This window comes from Hyla sarda, chromosome 11 (genome assembly GCF_029499605.1).
Source record: "Hyla sarda isolate aHylSar1 chromosome 11, aHylSar1.hap1, whole genome shotgun sequence".
In the NCBI taxonomy this organism is placed as follows: domain Eukaryota; kingdom Metazoa; phylum Chordata; class Amphibia; order Anura; family Hylidae; genus Hyla; species Hyla sarda.
The window spans coordinates 67097514-67114002 of NC_079199.1; the positions used below are offsets into that span (position 1 = coordinate 67097514).

General features: G+C 44.4%; 1 protein-coding gene across 20 annotated transcripts in view; it reads left to right on the forward strand.

Annotated features, from left to right (window-relative positions):
* LOC130294838 (death-associated protein kinase 2-like) overlaps nt 1–16489 on the forward strand; it is a 318537-nt gene that overhangs the window by 96631 nt on the left and 205417 nt on the right. For 4 of the 20 annotated variants that reach the window (XM_056544907.1, XM_056544910.1, XM_056544906.1 and 1 more), the window contains exon 2: nt 12822–12891. The exons of the other annotated variants lie outside the window; for them this stretch is intronic. The gene's annotated coding sequence lies outside the window, so the exon portion shown is untranslated. The remainder of the gene's footprint in view (nt 1–12821; nt 12892–16489) is intronic. 20 annotated transcript variants of the gene reach the window in all.

The following is a 16489-nucleotide window of genomic DNA, read 5'->3' on the forward strand; positions in this document are numbered from 1 at the left end:
CTGGCACCAGCTGATTTAAAAAAAAAAAAAATAAATAATAAATAATTTCCAGTGGAGTACCCCTGTAAGGACCAAGCCAATTTTAACCTTAAAGAGGCACTGTCATTGTTAAAAAACTTTTCATATATTGCAGGACTCATGATAATATAACATTTCACAATATACACCTGTTAAATTTTTTTTACATTTGCACCTGAAATTCAAGCTCAAAATAGCCACCACTAGGGGTCACCTGTCTTTTAGCCAGACTCTACTAGATTTTACAGCATACTGGATACCGGCCGTAAAGCATACCGGTATCCAGTATAGAAGATTTCTATTGTGTAAGCAAAACTACAGATAAAGGATGTGTGGACATGCTGGGAGCTGTAGTTTTAAAACAGCTGGAGGCAACACTGCTCTAACACAGTTAATTACAAACATAGCAGCTTCAGTTGTTACTAAACTACAACTCCCAGCATGCTGAAATAGTCAAAGCTTTCTCGGACTCCTGAATGACAAAGAAGTTGATCAGACATTCAGGAGTCTGTGAAAGATGAATGACACACATAGTGACAGCTATGCTGATTAGCATCCAGCTTTACTAGGAGAAGATAAAACAGATAGAAAATGTATTCATAAAAATGCTGTACTTTTATCTAAAAAAGATCTATTCTTATATTTATACATTTTATCCTGTTATGAATTCACCATAATGTCTTCTGATTACTGCAGGCAAGCTCCAAGTATCTTCCTCTGACACATGACACAGCATAAAACCAGAGAGGAAAGGGTTACAGAGTAGAGAGTACTGATTGGCTGACTGCCCAGGCTTGCTCCTGTGAGGGAGACAGACTGACACGCCCCCTCCAGCCTGCACAATGAAAAAGTAACTCACCAGCAGATAAATGCTTATATCTCTGGATATATAGGTCCGAGACACATAAAAATTATATGCACATGATCAGGATTGGGTCCTTAGTAACATCACTTTTTTTCTTTTTTTTTTGCACTATGACAGGGTATTTTTTTTGCACTATGACAGGGTATTTTTTATTTTCTTTTTGCACTATGACAGGGTATTTTTTTTGCAAATCTGACCTGTCACTTTATACATTGAAAACTCTGAAATTGCCTTTACCTATCATTCTGATTCAGAGATTCTACTTTAAGATAGTGGTAAATTGTTGTTGATACTTGCATAATTTCTTTGTGAAAAATTTCAAAGTTTCATGAAAAAATTTAAAATGTAGCAATTTTCTAACTGTATTTGTCTACTTTGTTTGCATCATAAAGTTGACATGTTTTCACTTTTTAAAGACATTAGAGAGCTTCAAAGTTTAAACAGAAATTTTCCAAGTTTTCACGAAAATGTCAAAATCTGAATTTTTCAGTTTTGAAGGGAATTTCAGGGTATTTGTTAGAAATCTCCCATAATTGACCCCATTATGAAAACTTCACCCCTCAAAGTATTAAATGACATTCCGAAAGTTTAACTCTTTAGGTGTTTCACAGGAATAGCAGCAAAGTGGAGGACAAAAATCAAAATCTGCATTTTTTAAACTAACATGTTCTTGTAGCACCATTTGTAAAATGGAGGTAAAAGGAGAAAAAGCTCCCAAAATTTGTAACCCAATTTTCTCTCGAGTAAGGAAATACCTCATATGTGGATGTAAAGTGCTCTGTGGGTGCACTAGCAGGGGTGTGGATTTTTTTTTTTTAAAACTACTTGTCTAAGGGACTAAAACGGAGCAGAATCTACTTGTCCCTCATAACAATCCACTTGTCCTGTTACAAAATAATTTTAACCCAAATAGTATGTAAATAAGGTCTTTTATTAATAAAAACTTGATAGGCAGACCAGTACGTCACCCCATTAGGTGGATAGGGTCCCTGATAAGTAAGTCCGCCCCATTAATGGAATACTGTAGTGCAAAATAACTTATCCTGACCACTGGGAAACCCCTCCCCCCTGATCTCTTGTAAGGGGCCCCGGCAGGAATGGGGGCTTGTCCGCATGACGCAGCGACTGACACGCCCCCCCCCCCCCCCCCATGTATCCCATAGATACATGGAGGGGCATTTCAGCAGCCGTGTCATGCAGGGACGGAACATTCCCTTCATGCCGTCTGCTGGAGCCTCATACAAGAGATGGGGGGGGGGGGGGGGGGGTTGTCCCAGCGGTCAGACCCCCGCGATCTATCACTTATGGGGATAAGGTTTTTTGCACTACAGTATTCCTTTAAGTAAGTAGTCCCCCTTCAGGTAGGTATGTCCCTTTATCAGGTAGGGATCAAGTACGGCCCCCTGTGCCATTATGTTACCCCCCTCTGATGCCCCCTGCGTCATTATATCCCCCCCCTCTGATGCCCCCAGGGTGATTATATCCCCCTCTGATGCCCCCTGTGTCATTATACCCCCCCCCTCTCTCTTCTGATGCCCCTCGTGTCATATTTCAGCCCAACCCCCCTCACAGCTGCAGTCTATTGGAGTTAAGTTACAGGGCAAAATTGATTGCCCCTTTATTTGTGAATTCTTTAGGCATTTAGCCCTGCTTGCCTGAAGAATTCACCTTCCCAGGCTATACAATTTCCACATCCCTGAGGCCCCCCAGATAGATATTACCCCAATCAGGTAGGGCTCTCCCATATAAAGACAGGCCCCAGATAGATATGACCCACATTAGCTATTGCTCCAAAGTAGGTATAGAGGCCCCAGATAGCTATGACCCCCATCACTGATGGGGATCATATCTACCTGGGGGCCTGTATACCTACTGGGGAGCCAAATAGGGTTTCCAAATAGGTTTATACAGGCCCTCAGATAGATATAACCCCCTGTACTTAAACAATTATGCCCCTTAAGAATATAGTTTTGCCCCTGGTGATCAGGCAGGTCCTCAGATTAGGCAAGTTTCTCTCACTCACTCACTCACTCTGAATTCACACAGGTCCGCTCGCACTGTTACTGTACTTACATCTCCCTGCAGCAGTCTATAACGATACTTCCTTGCGGGGATGCACGTGATAGGTGACGTCATCACAGGCGCCTCATGGGTAGTCAGCGTCCCGACGTCCTAAGCTGCGTATGTGATGACGTCACCAATCGCGCGCATCCCCACAAGGAAGTCTCTTTATAGTGTGCTGTAGGGAGATGTAAGTACAGTAACAGTGTGAGCGGACCTGTGTGAATTCTTCCGGCATTTAACACTGCTTGCCCGAAGCAGGGCTAAATGTCTGAAGAAATCACCTGCCTGGCGCCCAGAACTGCTTGTCCCGGGCATCGGGCGATAGGAATTCCTTCTGAGCCCTCTAGTCACATCCCTGACTAGAGGGCTCAGAAGGGAAGGAGCGACATTGGGCTTTTGGAGAGTGAATTTTGCTGAAAAGAAAAAGGTGTTTTAGTGAAATGTTGGTGTTGCCCCAAATGTTTTTTTTACATCCACCTCCTGCTGCATCCCTCTGCTGCCATCAGTGCCTGCCAAGGGACCCCCGCCGTTGCCAGGACACCACCATCGTCATCCTTACCGACCAATCATGGCGATAGTGAGGTGGCACGCGTGCATATTGTATAATGTATATTGGAGCATATGTACAGTCATGGGCGAAAATGTTGGCACCCCAAAAAATTTTCAAGAAAATGAGGTATTTCTCACAGAAAAGGATAGCAGTAACACATGTTTTGCTATACACAGGTTTATTCCTGAGGATTTTGGCTTACTCAAGTTCAATTTCGCAAAATGTAGTCTTGCTATTTTATGTCAGCAGTGAGGTCCTCCTAGGTCTCCTGCCATAGCGTTTCATTTCATTTAAATGTTGACTGATAGCATGCGCTGACACTGATGCTCCCTGAGCCTGCAGGACAGCTTGAATATCTTTGGAACTTGTTTGGGGCTGCTTATCCACCATCCGGACTATCCTGCGTTGACACCTTTCATCAATTTTTCTCTTCTGTCCACGCCCAGGGAGATTAGCTACAGTGCCATGGGTTGCAAAATTCTTGATAATATTGCGCACTGTGGACCAATGCAAATCTAGATCTCTGGAGATGGACTTGTAACCTTGAGATTGTTGATATTTTTCAACAATTTTGGATCTCACGTTCTCAGACAGTTCTCTTGTCCTCTTTCTGTTGTCCATGCTTAGTGTCGCACACACAATGCAAAGACTAAGTGAACTTCTCTCCTTTTTATCTGCTTTCAGCTGTGATTTTTATATTGCCCACACCTATTACTGGCCCTATGAGAGTTTAACCCCTTAAGGACCGGGGGTATTTCCGCTTTTGCATTTTCGTTTTTTGCTCCTTGCCTTTAAAAAATCTTAACTCTTTCAATTTTGCACCTAAAAATCCATATTATGGCTTATTTTTTGCGCCACCAATTGTTCTTTGTAATGACGTCAGTCATTGTGCCCAAAAATCTACGATGAAACGGAAAAAAAAAATCATTGTGCGACAAAATTGAATAAAAAACACTTTTGTAACTTTTGGGGGCTTCCGTTTCTATGTAGTACATTTTTCGGTAAAAATGACACCTGATATTTATTCTGTAGTTCCATACGGTTAAAATGATACCCTACTTATATAGGTTTGATTTTGTCGGACTTCTGGAAAAAATCATAACTACATGCAGGAAAATTAATACGTTTAAAATTGTCATTTCTGACCCCTATAACTTTTTTATTTTTCCGTCTATGAGGCGGTATGAGGGCTCATTTTTTGCGCCGTGATCTGAAGTTTTTAACGGTACAATTTTTGCATTGATAGGACTTATTGATCGCTTTTTATTCATGTTTTTCATTATATAAGAAGTGACCAAAAATGCACTATTTTGGACTTTTGAATTTTTTTTCCGCGCACGCCATTGACCGTGCGGTTTAATTAACGGTATATTTTTATAATTCGGACATTTTCGCACGCGGCGATACCATATATGTTTATTTTTATTTTTATTTACACAGTTTTTTTTTTTTATGGGAAAAGGGTCATGGCATGTAGGGATCCTCCCGCTGTCCTGTAAGCTGTTCGGGATGCCGCGATTTCGCCGCAGCTATCCCGAACAGCCCACTGAGCTAACCGGCATGCTTTCAGTTTCACTTTAGACGCAGCGTTCAACTTTGAACTAAAGGGTTAATAGCGCGCGGCACAGCGATCAATGCCGCGCACTATTAGCCACGGGTCCCGGCCGTTGTTAACAACAGCCGGGCCCGACCCGCTATGACGCGGGGCCACGGGTTATAGATCTGGAGTGGACACATGACGTTCCAGTACGTCATGTGTCCTTAAGGGGTTATCCAGGAAAAATATATATATTTTTTTTACATATCAACTGGCTCCAGAAAGTTAAACAGATTTGTAAATTACTTCTATTAAAAAATCCTAATCCTTTCAGTACTTATGAGCTTCTGAAGTTAAGGTTGCTCTTTTCTGTCTGTGTTCTCTGGTGACACGTGTCTCGGGAACAGCCCAGTTTAGAAGCAAATCCCATGGCAAACCTCTTCTAAACTGAGCGGTTCCCCAGACACGTGTCATCAGAGAGGACTTGGACAGAAAAGAACAACCTTAACTTCAGAAGCTCATAAGTACTAAAAGGATTAGGATTTTTTAATAGAAGTTATTTACAAATCTGTTTAACTTTCTGGAGCCAGTTGATATAACTTTTTTTTCCTGGATAACCCCTTTAAAAGGAGCATCACATGCTTGAAACAATCTTATTTATCCACAATTTTGAAGTTTTAAGTTTTTGCCAAAAATTTGTGTTTGTAAAAATCATACTAAGGGCTTTGCCCTCCATTTGGTCTTTGCATCATCTTGAGGCCAAGGTCAGCGTTATTCCTGCCATCTTTCCCAAGGCTATATCCTCTATATTCTTATGCTTATGCTTATTTCTATTGTGTTATACAGACCCCAGGAAGAGAAGTGGACACTTCTCAAAATATGTTGTCCGTTAACTTTTAACCTCTTCAGGACGCAGGGCGTATGGATACGCCCTGCATTCCGAGTCCTAGATGGTTGGGGACCGGAGCCGGATGGCTACTGAAATCATTCAGCAGGCATCCCGGCATATCGCCCAGGGGGGTCATTATGCCCCCCATGTCGGCGATGGCCGCAGATCGCTGGACAATTCAGTCCAGCGATCTGCGGCGATTCCGGGTCAATCGGGTCTCCAGTGACCCGGAATTACTGGCTGATCCGGGCCGTCTCTGAAGGCCCCGAACAGCCATAGCCTGCAGGGGTGAGGTGGCACTGGTGCCACCTCACGATCGCCCTGATTCGTCGGCCGGTTTACCGGCCGACCAATCCGGGCGCCTGCTGCGGGTGTCACTCCCGCAACCCGCTCCGCCCCTCTTCCGGAGGATGTGAGCGGATGTGGGAAGAAGACCCCGGGTGCTGGGGACCCCGATCCCCGGCGTCCCTGTTGGGATTGGGGCCCCAGGAGCGACGGCCACGGCGAGGGACTGACCTGCAGCGGAGCAGCAGCAGGTGGTGAGTGACAGCCTCCTGCTGTTGCTTATCAACAGCTCCCAGCATGCAAAAAGGGCATGCTGGAAGCTGTAGTTATGCAACAGCAGGAGGCAGACCACCACAACTCCCAGCATTCCCTTATGGGCATGATGGGACTTATAGTTTTGCAACAGCGGGAGGCACATTTTTTCTATGGAAAAGTGTACCTTCAGCTGTTGTATAACTACAACTCCCAGCTTGCACAAACAGCTAAAGTGCATTCTGGGAGTTGTAGTGGTGCATCTGCTGGTTGCATAACTACAACTCCCAGCATGCCCATTGGCTGTCGGTGACTGCTGAGAGTTGTAGTTTTGCAACAGCTGAAGGCACACTGGTTGTGAAACTCAGATTTTTTTTTACCTAACTCAGTCTTTCACGACCGGTGTGCCTCCAGCTGTTGCAAACTACAACTCCCATCATGCACCGTATATGCTGGGATTTGTAGTTTTGCAACAGCTGGAGGCACACTGGTTTTGAAACACGGAGTAAGGTCACAAACTCAGTGATACATAACCAGTGTGCCTACAGCTGTTGAAAAACTTAAACTCTCAGCATGTACAGTCTGTCAGGGCATGCTGGGAGTTGTAGTTTTGCAACAGCTGGATGTCCCCCCCCCAAATGTGAATGTACAGGGTACACTCACATGGGCGGAGGTTTACAGTAAGTATCCGGCTGCAAGTTTGAGCTGCAGCAAATTTTCTGCCTCATCTCAAACTGCCAGCGAGAAACTACTGTGAACCCCCGTCCGTGTGACTGTACCCTAAAAACACTACACTACCAAAAAATAAAATAATAAGTAAAAAACACTTCATATACACATACCCCTACACAGCCCCCCTCCCCAATAAAAATGAAAAACGTCTGGTACGCCACTGTTTCCAAAATGGAGCCTCCAGCTGTTGCAAAACAACTACTCCTAGTATTGCTGGACAGCCGTTGACTGTCCAAGCATGCTGGGAATTTTACAACAGCTGGAGGCACCCTGTTTGGGAATCATTGGCGTAGAATACCCCTATGTCCACCCCTATGCAATCCCTAATTTAGGCCTCAAATTGGCATGGCGCTCTCACTTTTGAGCCCTGTCGTATTTCAAGGCAACAGTTTAGGGTCACATATGGGGTATCGCCGTACTCGGGAGAAATTGTGTTACAAATTTTGGGGGGGTATTTTCTGCTTTTACCCTTTTTAAAAATGTAAAATTTTTGGGAAAACAAGCATTTTAGGTAAAAAAATAAAAATGTTTCTTTACATATGCAAAAGTCGTGAAACACCTGTGGGGTATAAAGGTTCACTTAACCCCTTGTAACAAGGGGTTAAGTGAACCTTTATACCCCACAGGTGTTTCACGACTTTTGCATATGTAAAGAAACATTTTTATTTTTTTACCTAAAATGCTTGTTTTCCCAAAAATTTTACATTTTTAAAAAGGGTAAAAGCAGAAAATGCCCCCCAGAATTTGTAACACAGGGGTCTAGTTTCCAAAATGGTATGCCATGTGTTTTTTTTTGCTGTCCTGGCACCATAGGGGCTTCCTAAATGCGACATGCCCCCCGAGCAAAAAAGCCAAATATGACTCCTCTTCTTAGCATTGTAGTTCGCCCGTAGTGCACTTCAGGCCAACTTATGGGGTACCTCCATACTCAGAAGAGATGGGGTTACAAATTTTGGGGGCTATTTTCTGCTATTAACCCTTGCAAAAATGTGAAATTTGGGGGGAAACACATTTTTCAGAATTTTTTTTTTTTTTAACGTATGCAAAAGTCGTGTAACACCTGTGGGGTATTAAGGCTCACTTTATTCCTTGTTACGTTCTTCAAGGGGTCTAGTTTCCAAAATGGTATGCCATGTGTTTTTTTTTTTCCTGTTCTGGCACCATAGGGGCTTCCTAAATGCAACATGCCCCCCAAAAACCATTTCAGAAAAACGTACTCTCCAAAATCCCCTTGTTGCTCCTTCGCTTCTGAGCCCTCTACTGCGCCCGCCGAACACTTTACATAGACATATGAGGTATGTTCTTACTCGAGAGAAATTGTGCTACAAATATAAGTATAAATTTTCTCCTTTTACCCCTTATAAAAATTCAAAAATTGGATTTACAAGAACATGCGAGTGTAAAAAATGAAGATTGTGAATTTTCTCCTTCACTTTGCTGCTATTCCTGTGAAACACCTAAAGGGTTAAAACACTGACTGAATGTCATTTTGAATACTTTGGGGGGTATAATTTTTATAATGGGGTAATTTGTGGGGTATTTCTAATATGAAGACCCTTCAAATCCACTTCAAACCTGAACTGGTCCCTGAAAAAAAAGAGAGTTTCAAAATTCTGTGAAAAAATTGGAAAATTGAACTTTGAAGCCCTCTGGTGTCTTCCAAAAGTAAAAACACGTCAAAGAAGACATATTGTATATGTGAGCCAAAAAAATATTATAATATCCATTTTCCTTACAAGCAAAGAGCTTCAAAGTTAGAGAATTGCAAAATTAATTTTTTTCATCAAATTTTGGGATTTTTCACAAAGAAAGGATGCAAGTTACCACTAAATTTTACCACTATGTTAAAGTAGAATATGTCACGAAAAAACAATCTCGGAATCAGATTGATAACTAAAAGCATTCCAGAGTTAATGCTTAAAGTGACAGTGGTCAGAATTGCAAAAAAAAAAAAGGGCTCAGTCCTTAAGGTGAAAAAGGGCTCAGTCCTTAAGGTGTTAATAAAATACCTTATATACATATTATATATGTGGTAGCCCTTGGGGGGGGGGGGGGGTATAGTGTAGTAAGGGTGTTGCTTCAGAATATAAGGGGTTAGTTTAACCCCTGTCACTCGTGATGCCAGGGTGAGGGTTAATACGCTGAGGTAAATCTACGGCCTATCGCCACCCTTCCCAGGAACGATAGGTGTGTGCATAAATGAATGAAGGTCCACAATGGAGATGAACTTGCATAAACTTTACTGAAGTACTTGCGGTACATCCAATTAAAGGAGTACTCCGATGCACCACCCAAAACATGCCACAATGTAGCCCATGTAATTACCTTTTAAGCGACCCCTCTTTCATGAAAAATGGCCCAGCCGTTCTTTTATTACCTCCCGAAGTTTCCGGTACTTCCGGGTTCTCTTCCTTGCCCGCCATGTAAAAAAACTACATCTCCCAGCATGCCCGATCCTGTCTTCCGTCTAGGTCCTGTGAATAAGCGTACCTAGTACGCAAGATTTTTGCAATGGTGGGCCGTGCGCATGCGCGATACGCAAGCGCTGATTGGAGGTCAGCGCTGTGATAGGTGTATGCTGAGCTGAGCCTATGGCAGCTCAGCTCAGCGCATAAATGAATAAATTAAGTTAGGGGGAGTAGCCGACGCAGTGACTCATGGGATCTATGAGTCACCGGGCGAAGATGGCGCAGGATCGAGAAAAAAAAACGCGGTCGAGCGTCAAAGGCACAAGATTCCGGCCTGATGGAAAACCGAGGAGAAGTCCGGGAAGAAGACGATATGGACAAGGTGAGTACATTACAATGTAATATAACTTTTATTCATGCTTCTTATCACAGGTAAAAGTTTTGCGTTGGAGTACTCCTTTAACAGCAACAGTCTAAATAATATAGTCTCTTTATAGCACGACAGCGATTGACAGATGCTGTGGACCATTGACTATCCATAGAGTTATTAGATTTAGTATTTTTGCAGAGATCCGTCCGGATTTAGGGGAATATTTAAGTCCGGTGATCTTGCTGAGGTAATAGGGATTGAAGTAACTCACAGTTTTTAGAAAATGACCGTTGCCGCAATGCTTAGGCCTGGTTACTGCTGATGACAGCTGCGCAGATCCGTCTTCATCATCAGCCCACGAGGAAAGAAGAGCTAGAAATGGCCGCTGCTCCCTTATATGGGCAGGGCCGTTTTGGATTGGTCCGTGTCAGCTGTCACTCACAGTTACAAGGCATGGTGGGTGAACACGTCACTGGGACCTCCAAAGGTCCTTAAGCAAAACCATAGAGTTTCTGCCTGATCACGCGACCCGCAGGCCCTGCCACGCCCCGCACAGGCAAATAACCAAATATACCATATTTATTGGCGTATAACACGCACTTTTTAGGCTAAAATTTTTAGCCTAAAGTCTGTGTGCGTGTTATACGCCGATACCCCCCAGGAAAGGCAGGGGGAGAGAGGCCGTCGCTGCCCGCTTCTCTCCCCCTGCCTTTCCTGGGGTCTAGAGCGCTGCTGTCGGCCCTTTTCACCCCCTGGCCGACAGCCAGGGGGAGAGAAGGGGCAGCGGCACCCATTGCCGGCGCCTCTGCCCCCCCCCATCCCCGGTGGCATAATTACCTGAGTCGGGTCCGCGCTGCTCCAGGCCTCCGTCGTTGCTATGCGCTGAACGGCGCGGCGCATGACGTCAGAGCGCCGCGCCGTGCATAGCAACGGCGCTGGGGACCAGCGTCGTTTCTATGCACGGCGCGGCGCTTTGACGTCATGCGCCGCGCCGTTCAGCGCATAGCAACGACAGAGGCCTGGAGCAGCGGAGCAGCGCGGACCCGACTCAGGTAATTATGCCACCGGGGATGGGGGGAGGCAACGGGGCAGCGGCGCCGGCAATGGGTGCCGCTGCCCCTTCTCTCCCCCTGGCTGTCGGCGCCGCTTCTCTCCCCCTGGCTATTGGCGCCGGCACCGATAGTCAGGGGGACAGAACGAGCAGCGGCGCCGATAACCAGGGGGTGAAAAGGGCCGACAGCAGCGCTCTGGACCCCAGGAAAGGCAGGGGGAGAGAAGCGGGCAGCGACGGCCTCTCTCTCCCCCTGCCTTTCCTGGGGGTATATCGGGGTATACACGCGCACACACGCACCCTCATTTTATCATGGATATTTGGGTAAAAAACTTTTTTTACCCAAATATCCTTGGTAAAATGAGGGTGCGTGTTATAGGCCGGTGCGTGGTATACCCCGATAAATACGGTATACAGTTTCTATACCTATAGCTATACAAATATCAAATAGAACCACTATATATCTACTGACTAAGTGAGAGGTGACAAGGGGAAGACTAGACAAGAGGGACCACGACGTCTCAGGGACTCCGGCCATGGGGACCTCTATACAGGTAACGTATAGGATACAGTATCGGGACACCACATATACTTTATCCTTTTTTCTTTTTTGGGTTCGTGATTGCTCCCCACCACTTACCGGTCCAGCACCATTTGCAAGCCCATTCTTTTACAGGTTTCCTTTTGGATCCATATACAGATAGCAGGCAGGCCCACATTGTTAGTCTTCAGCTGGTATTCACTACCCTCAGGCAGCAGACACCAGAGATGTGCTATTATCTGTGTGACAGTGTTACCAGCAAGGGGAGATGAGAACAGTGTCATCCATAGTGTGTTACAATCTAGGTGAGGTGGGGGAGTTCATTATGTTTCTACACCTAAGGTTTGGCATAGAAAAGTTGCAGATTTTTGGGAAAGCATATGGTTTGCACAAAAGATTTGTAATTTTTTGCTATATTACAGTAGCCATGGCCCTTTAAAAGAAAGTGGGTGTGGCTTAGTGTAAAAGGGGGCTAGGCTTCTTCGCTTGCTGAGTTTACTACAATATACAATATAGTGTATATTGTAGCTAAAACCTGTGCTATCTCTGAGCTAACAGAAAATTCAATGCACAGCACACAGGGCATTCACTACAGCAGCTCCTGACTCAATGTAAGTAGGAGCTGGTGTTATCCCTGTCTCTGTCCATAAACTAGGTTACTCTTACGCACATGTACGCAGATTTGTAAACTAAATGACTGAGCACAGCTTCTAATCTGCAGTTACAAATCCTGTGCATCAAATCTGCGCAGGATCCTGTATGTGTGAACGCATCCTTAAAACTTCTTTATTTCATATAATGCAGGATAGAAACAGGAGCTGGGAAACTGAGACAACACCATATTGAAAACAAAAGAACTAAACCACTTCCTGTCAGGGCTGAGTCAGGCAAAAGCATGCTGAAACCAGCACAAGTTGAGAAAATACTATCTTGGGGTGATGGGTTAGATAATTTATAATTTCCTGATACCAGAATACCCCTTTTAAAGCATTTAAATTTCTTGCTACGTCAGTTGGTTAAGACTTTATAGTGAGAACCCATTTCTCCAAAACAAGATAAAATGGCAGTGTTTGTTGCTGTTTTTGTGTCCCTTATGACATTCTCAGACACTGGCCTATTCTGCCATCTCTTGTCACTGTCTTTATTGTTGCAAATCACATGTTTGTCTCAATGAAAGCTAATTTGCAATGGGTTTTATATATTCACTCTGGGTGACTAGACCCATATTAGATTTCTCATACTCCTCTCCTCCCACACAGCTGGATTTTCCAGGCAGTAAAACGATAGGACCATTAGTATTCTGCAAATCTCCTGCACCAGAGACATACGGTAAGAGATTATTTGGGGGGGGGGGCTTAGTGTTGAAGAGCAGTTTTCTTGTCTTAGTGACTTTTTTTTTACATGGTGTAGCTGTAAGTGCTTTTGTAAAAAGTGTTATAGTATAGTAGAACTGTGCCTCATTACATTAGGTGCATGTGCTTGCGTAATGCATGACCTTTTGGCACAAGTCTACACCATCATTTTGCTGGCTGAGAAAAAGTACCGTATTTATCGGCGTATAGCACGCACTTTTTAGGCTAAAATTTTTAGCCTAAAATCTATGTGCGTGTTATACGCCGATACCGCCCCAGGAAAGGCAGGGGGAGAGAGGCCGTCGCTGCCCGCTTCTCTCCCCCTGCCTTCCCTGGGGTCTAGAGCCCTGCTGCCGGCCCTTCTCACCCCCTGGCTATCGGCGCCGCTGCCCGTTCTGTCCCCCTGACTATCGGTTCCGGCGCCGATAGCCAGGGGGAGAGAAGGGGCAGCGGCACCCATTGCCGGCGCTGCTGCCCCGTTGCCTCCCCCATCCCCGGTGGCATAATTACCTGGGTCGGGTCCGCGCTGCAGACCTCCGGCGTGCGTCCCCTTAGTCGTTGCTATGCGCTGCGCATCACGTCAGTGCGCCGCGCCGTGCATAGCAACGACGCAGGGGACGCACGCCGGAGGCCTGCAGCAGCGCGGACCCGACCCAGGTAATTATGCCACCGGGGATGGGGGAGGCAACAGGGCAGCGGCGCCGGCAATGGGTGCCGCTGCCCCTTCTCTCCCCCTGGCTGTCGGCGCCACTTCTCTTCCCCTAGCCAGGGGGAGAGAAGGGCCGGCAGCAGGGCTCTAGACCCCCGGGAAGGCAGGGGGAGAGAAGCAGGCAGCGACGGCCTCTCTCCCCCTGCCTTTCCTGGGGGTGGATCGGGGTATACACGCGCACACACGCACCCTCATTTTACCATGGATATTTGGGTAAAAAACTTTTACCCAAATATCCTTGGTAAAATGAGGGTGCATGTTATAGGCCGGTGCGTGGTATACCCCGATAAATACGGTACTTTCAACAAGATTTCAGGTGCGGTGTGTAAACTTGCAACTTTTTTTTAGCATGTAGCGTAATGATGAATTTGGCATAGAACACAAAGAAAACCCAACTTCAAACAGTGTAGATGATCACTTCACCCACCCCTACATTGATAAATCCCCCTTTTTTTTCAAGCTTCATATAAATATGTATTCTGTCACTTGGTGGTAACAGGACAATGACGTACCGACAGTTTGGAGCATAGAACAGTTTCACATGAATTATTTTTCCACAGAATAATAAAACCCTGATACTTGGGGTACAGGACAATGATACACTGGCACTTGGGGAACAGGATAATTATACACTTACACTTGAGGTACAGGATAACTAGGGGGCATGGAACATCTTAGCTATGAGGAGCGATTAAAGGAGTTACAATTGTTTAGTCTTGAGAAGAGACGTTTAAGGGGGATATGATAAACTTATATAAGTATATTAATGGCCCATACAAAAAATATGGAGAAAAACTGTTCCAGGTTAAACCCCCCCCCCCCCCCCAAAGGACGAGGGGGCACTCCCTCCGTCTGGAGAAGAAAAAGAAGTTTAGTCTCAAGGGGCGACATGCCTTCTTTACCATGAGAACTGTGAACTTATGGAACAGTCTACCTCAGGAACTGGTCACAGCAGGAAAAATTAACAGCTTTAAAACAGGATTAGATACATTCCTGGAACAAAATAACATTAATGCTTATGAAGAAATATAAAATCCCATCCCTTCCCCAATATCGCACCACACCCCTACCCCTTAATTCCCTGGTCTTTTTTCGACCGTACTAACTATGTAACTATACACTGCCACTTGGGGTACAAGATAATGATACACTGACACTTGGGGTACAGGATAATAATATACTGACATTTGGGGTGACAGAACAATGTAACACTGACATTTGCCATACAAGACAACAACACACGGAAACTTTGCTAGACAGACCAATGGCATGTTAAGATTTGGCAATGCAGGTCAGTGTCATACTAACATTTAGGAAACAACTACCAGTAGATGCATTGTTGAGAATATTCATATTTGTTTGCAATTATTTGATTATAGGGAAGGGTAAATGTATAGTATTTGCTTTGAATGTCTTAGCTCTTGAATAACGTTACACTGCTGACAATGTTTACTATACAGGTGTGTTTATGCAGTGTTGACTTTTTTTTTATATAGTTTTCCCCATGTGATTTCATCTATGTAACAGTGTTGTACATTTAATGGCCCTAATCGTCAATGTCTTTCTTCACTAGTTCATAGAGTCATATCGTCTTCATTGGCCATTTTATCTTTTGTTTTGGAGGGAAAGCTCTGATGCTGTAGTCTTTCTGGTCACAAGTTGTTTGTCAGTGTTATCGTCTTTGTCTTCTGGTCACACTGATATGAGTGTGAAGCCAGAACTGTGTGAGGAAAGTCTCCAGTAAGTGAAAATGGTCACAGAGGCTCGTAGTGGATTGCCCTTGGTCTTTCACTCATTTTTCTTCTTCATACAGACCGTACCAATATAGCAACTTCTTATGATCACTGACCGTATCTGTAAGTCAGATACTCAAACACACAATTGCCACTTGCACTGATTCCCTCAGACATGCCCACACCAGTAACAGATACATTTGTACACCAACAAAACAAGATAGAATCCATTCCTGGGATAAAATTCTTCAAAAAGCCTTATTATTCCAATATTAAAAGTGAAATTCTGGTCTTTATAACACCCTTAGTCATGGCATCACTGGTCTGCATATTTGCCTTCATTATTATTTGATCTAGCAGCTAATGCATGTGTTAAATACAGACCAGCAGATACCATGATTTACAGGTGTTATGAACTACAGAAAGGTAACATATTTCACAATATAAAAATGGTTGCAGAACTTGTCTCGCTTTTAATATTGTGGGGGAAAAAAGCTTTCTGAAGTGTTATTTTATTAAGTTTTTTTTGTTTATTACTGGGTCTGCGGTCAGGCTTAGTGTCTGTGCTTCTGTTAAAGGGTCACTTTCATTAAAACAAATTTTTGCTATTGCACTCCTTATGGTAAATGAAAAATATTTCTAATATACTTTGTTGTAAAAAAATTACGTTCTCTGTTTTATTTGTGCTTAAAAAAGCTCAAGAGCACATTTTCCCCCAACTCATACGCAGACTTTGGACCAAAGTCCAAACACAGGAAGTGCCGCCTTGAATGCTGAGGGGAGGGGGGGGGGGGGGGGGGGGGGGGGGGGGGGGGAAAATGTCCAGCCTCATCCAATCCTAGCTCCTCTCGCACATAACTGCCATATGCTGTTGGTTGGACCCCCCCCCTCAGCACTCCAGGCGGCACTTCCTGTGTTTGGACTTTGGTCCAAAGTCTGTGTATGAGTTGGGGGAAAATGTGCTCTTGAGCTTTTTTAAGCACAAACAAAACATAGAGAACGTAATTTTTTTACAACAAAGTATATTAGAAATATTTTTCATTTACCATAAGGAGTGCAATAGCAAAAATTGTTTTAATGAGAGTGCCCATTTAAGAAAAATGAGGAATGGTTAGCTGGATGCTTGTTTGTTT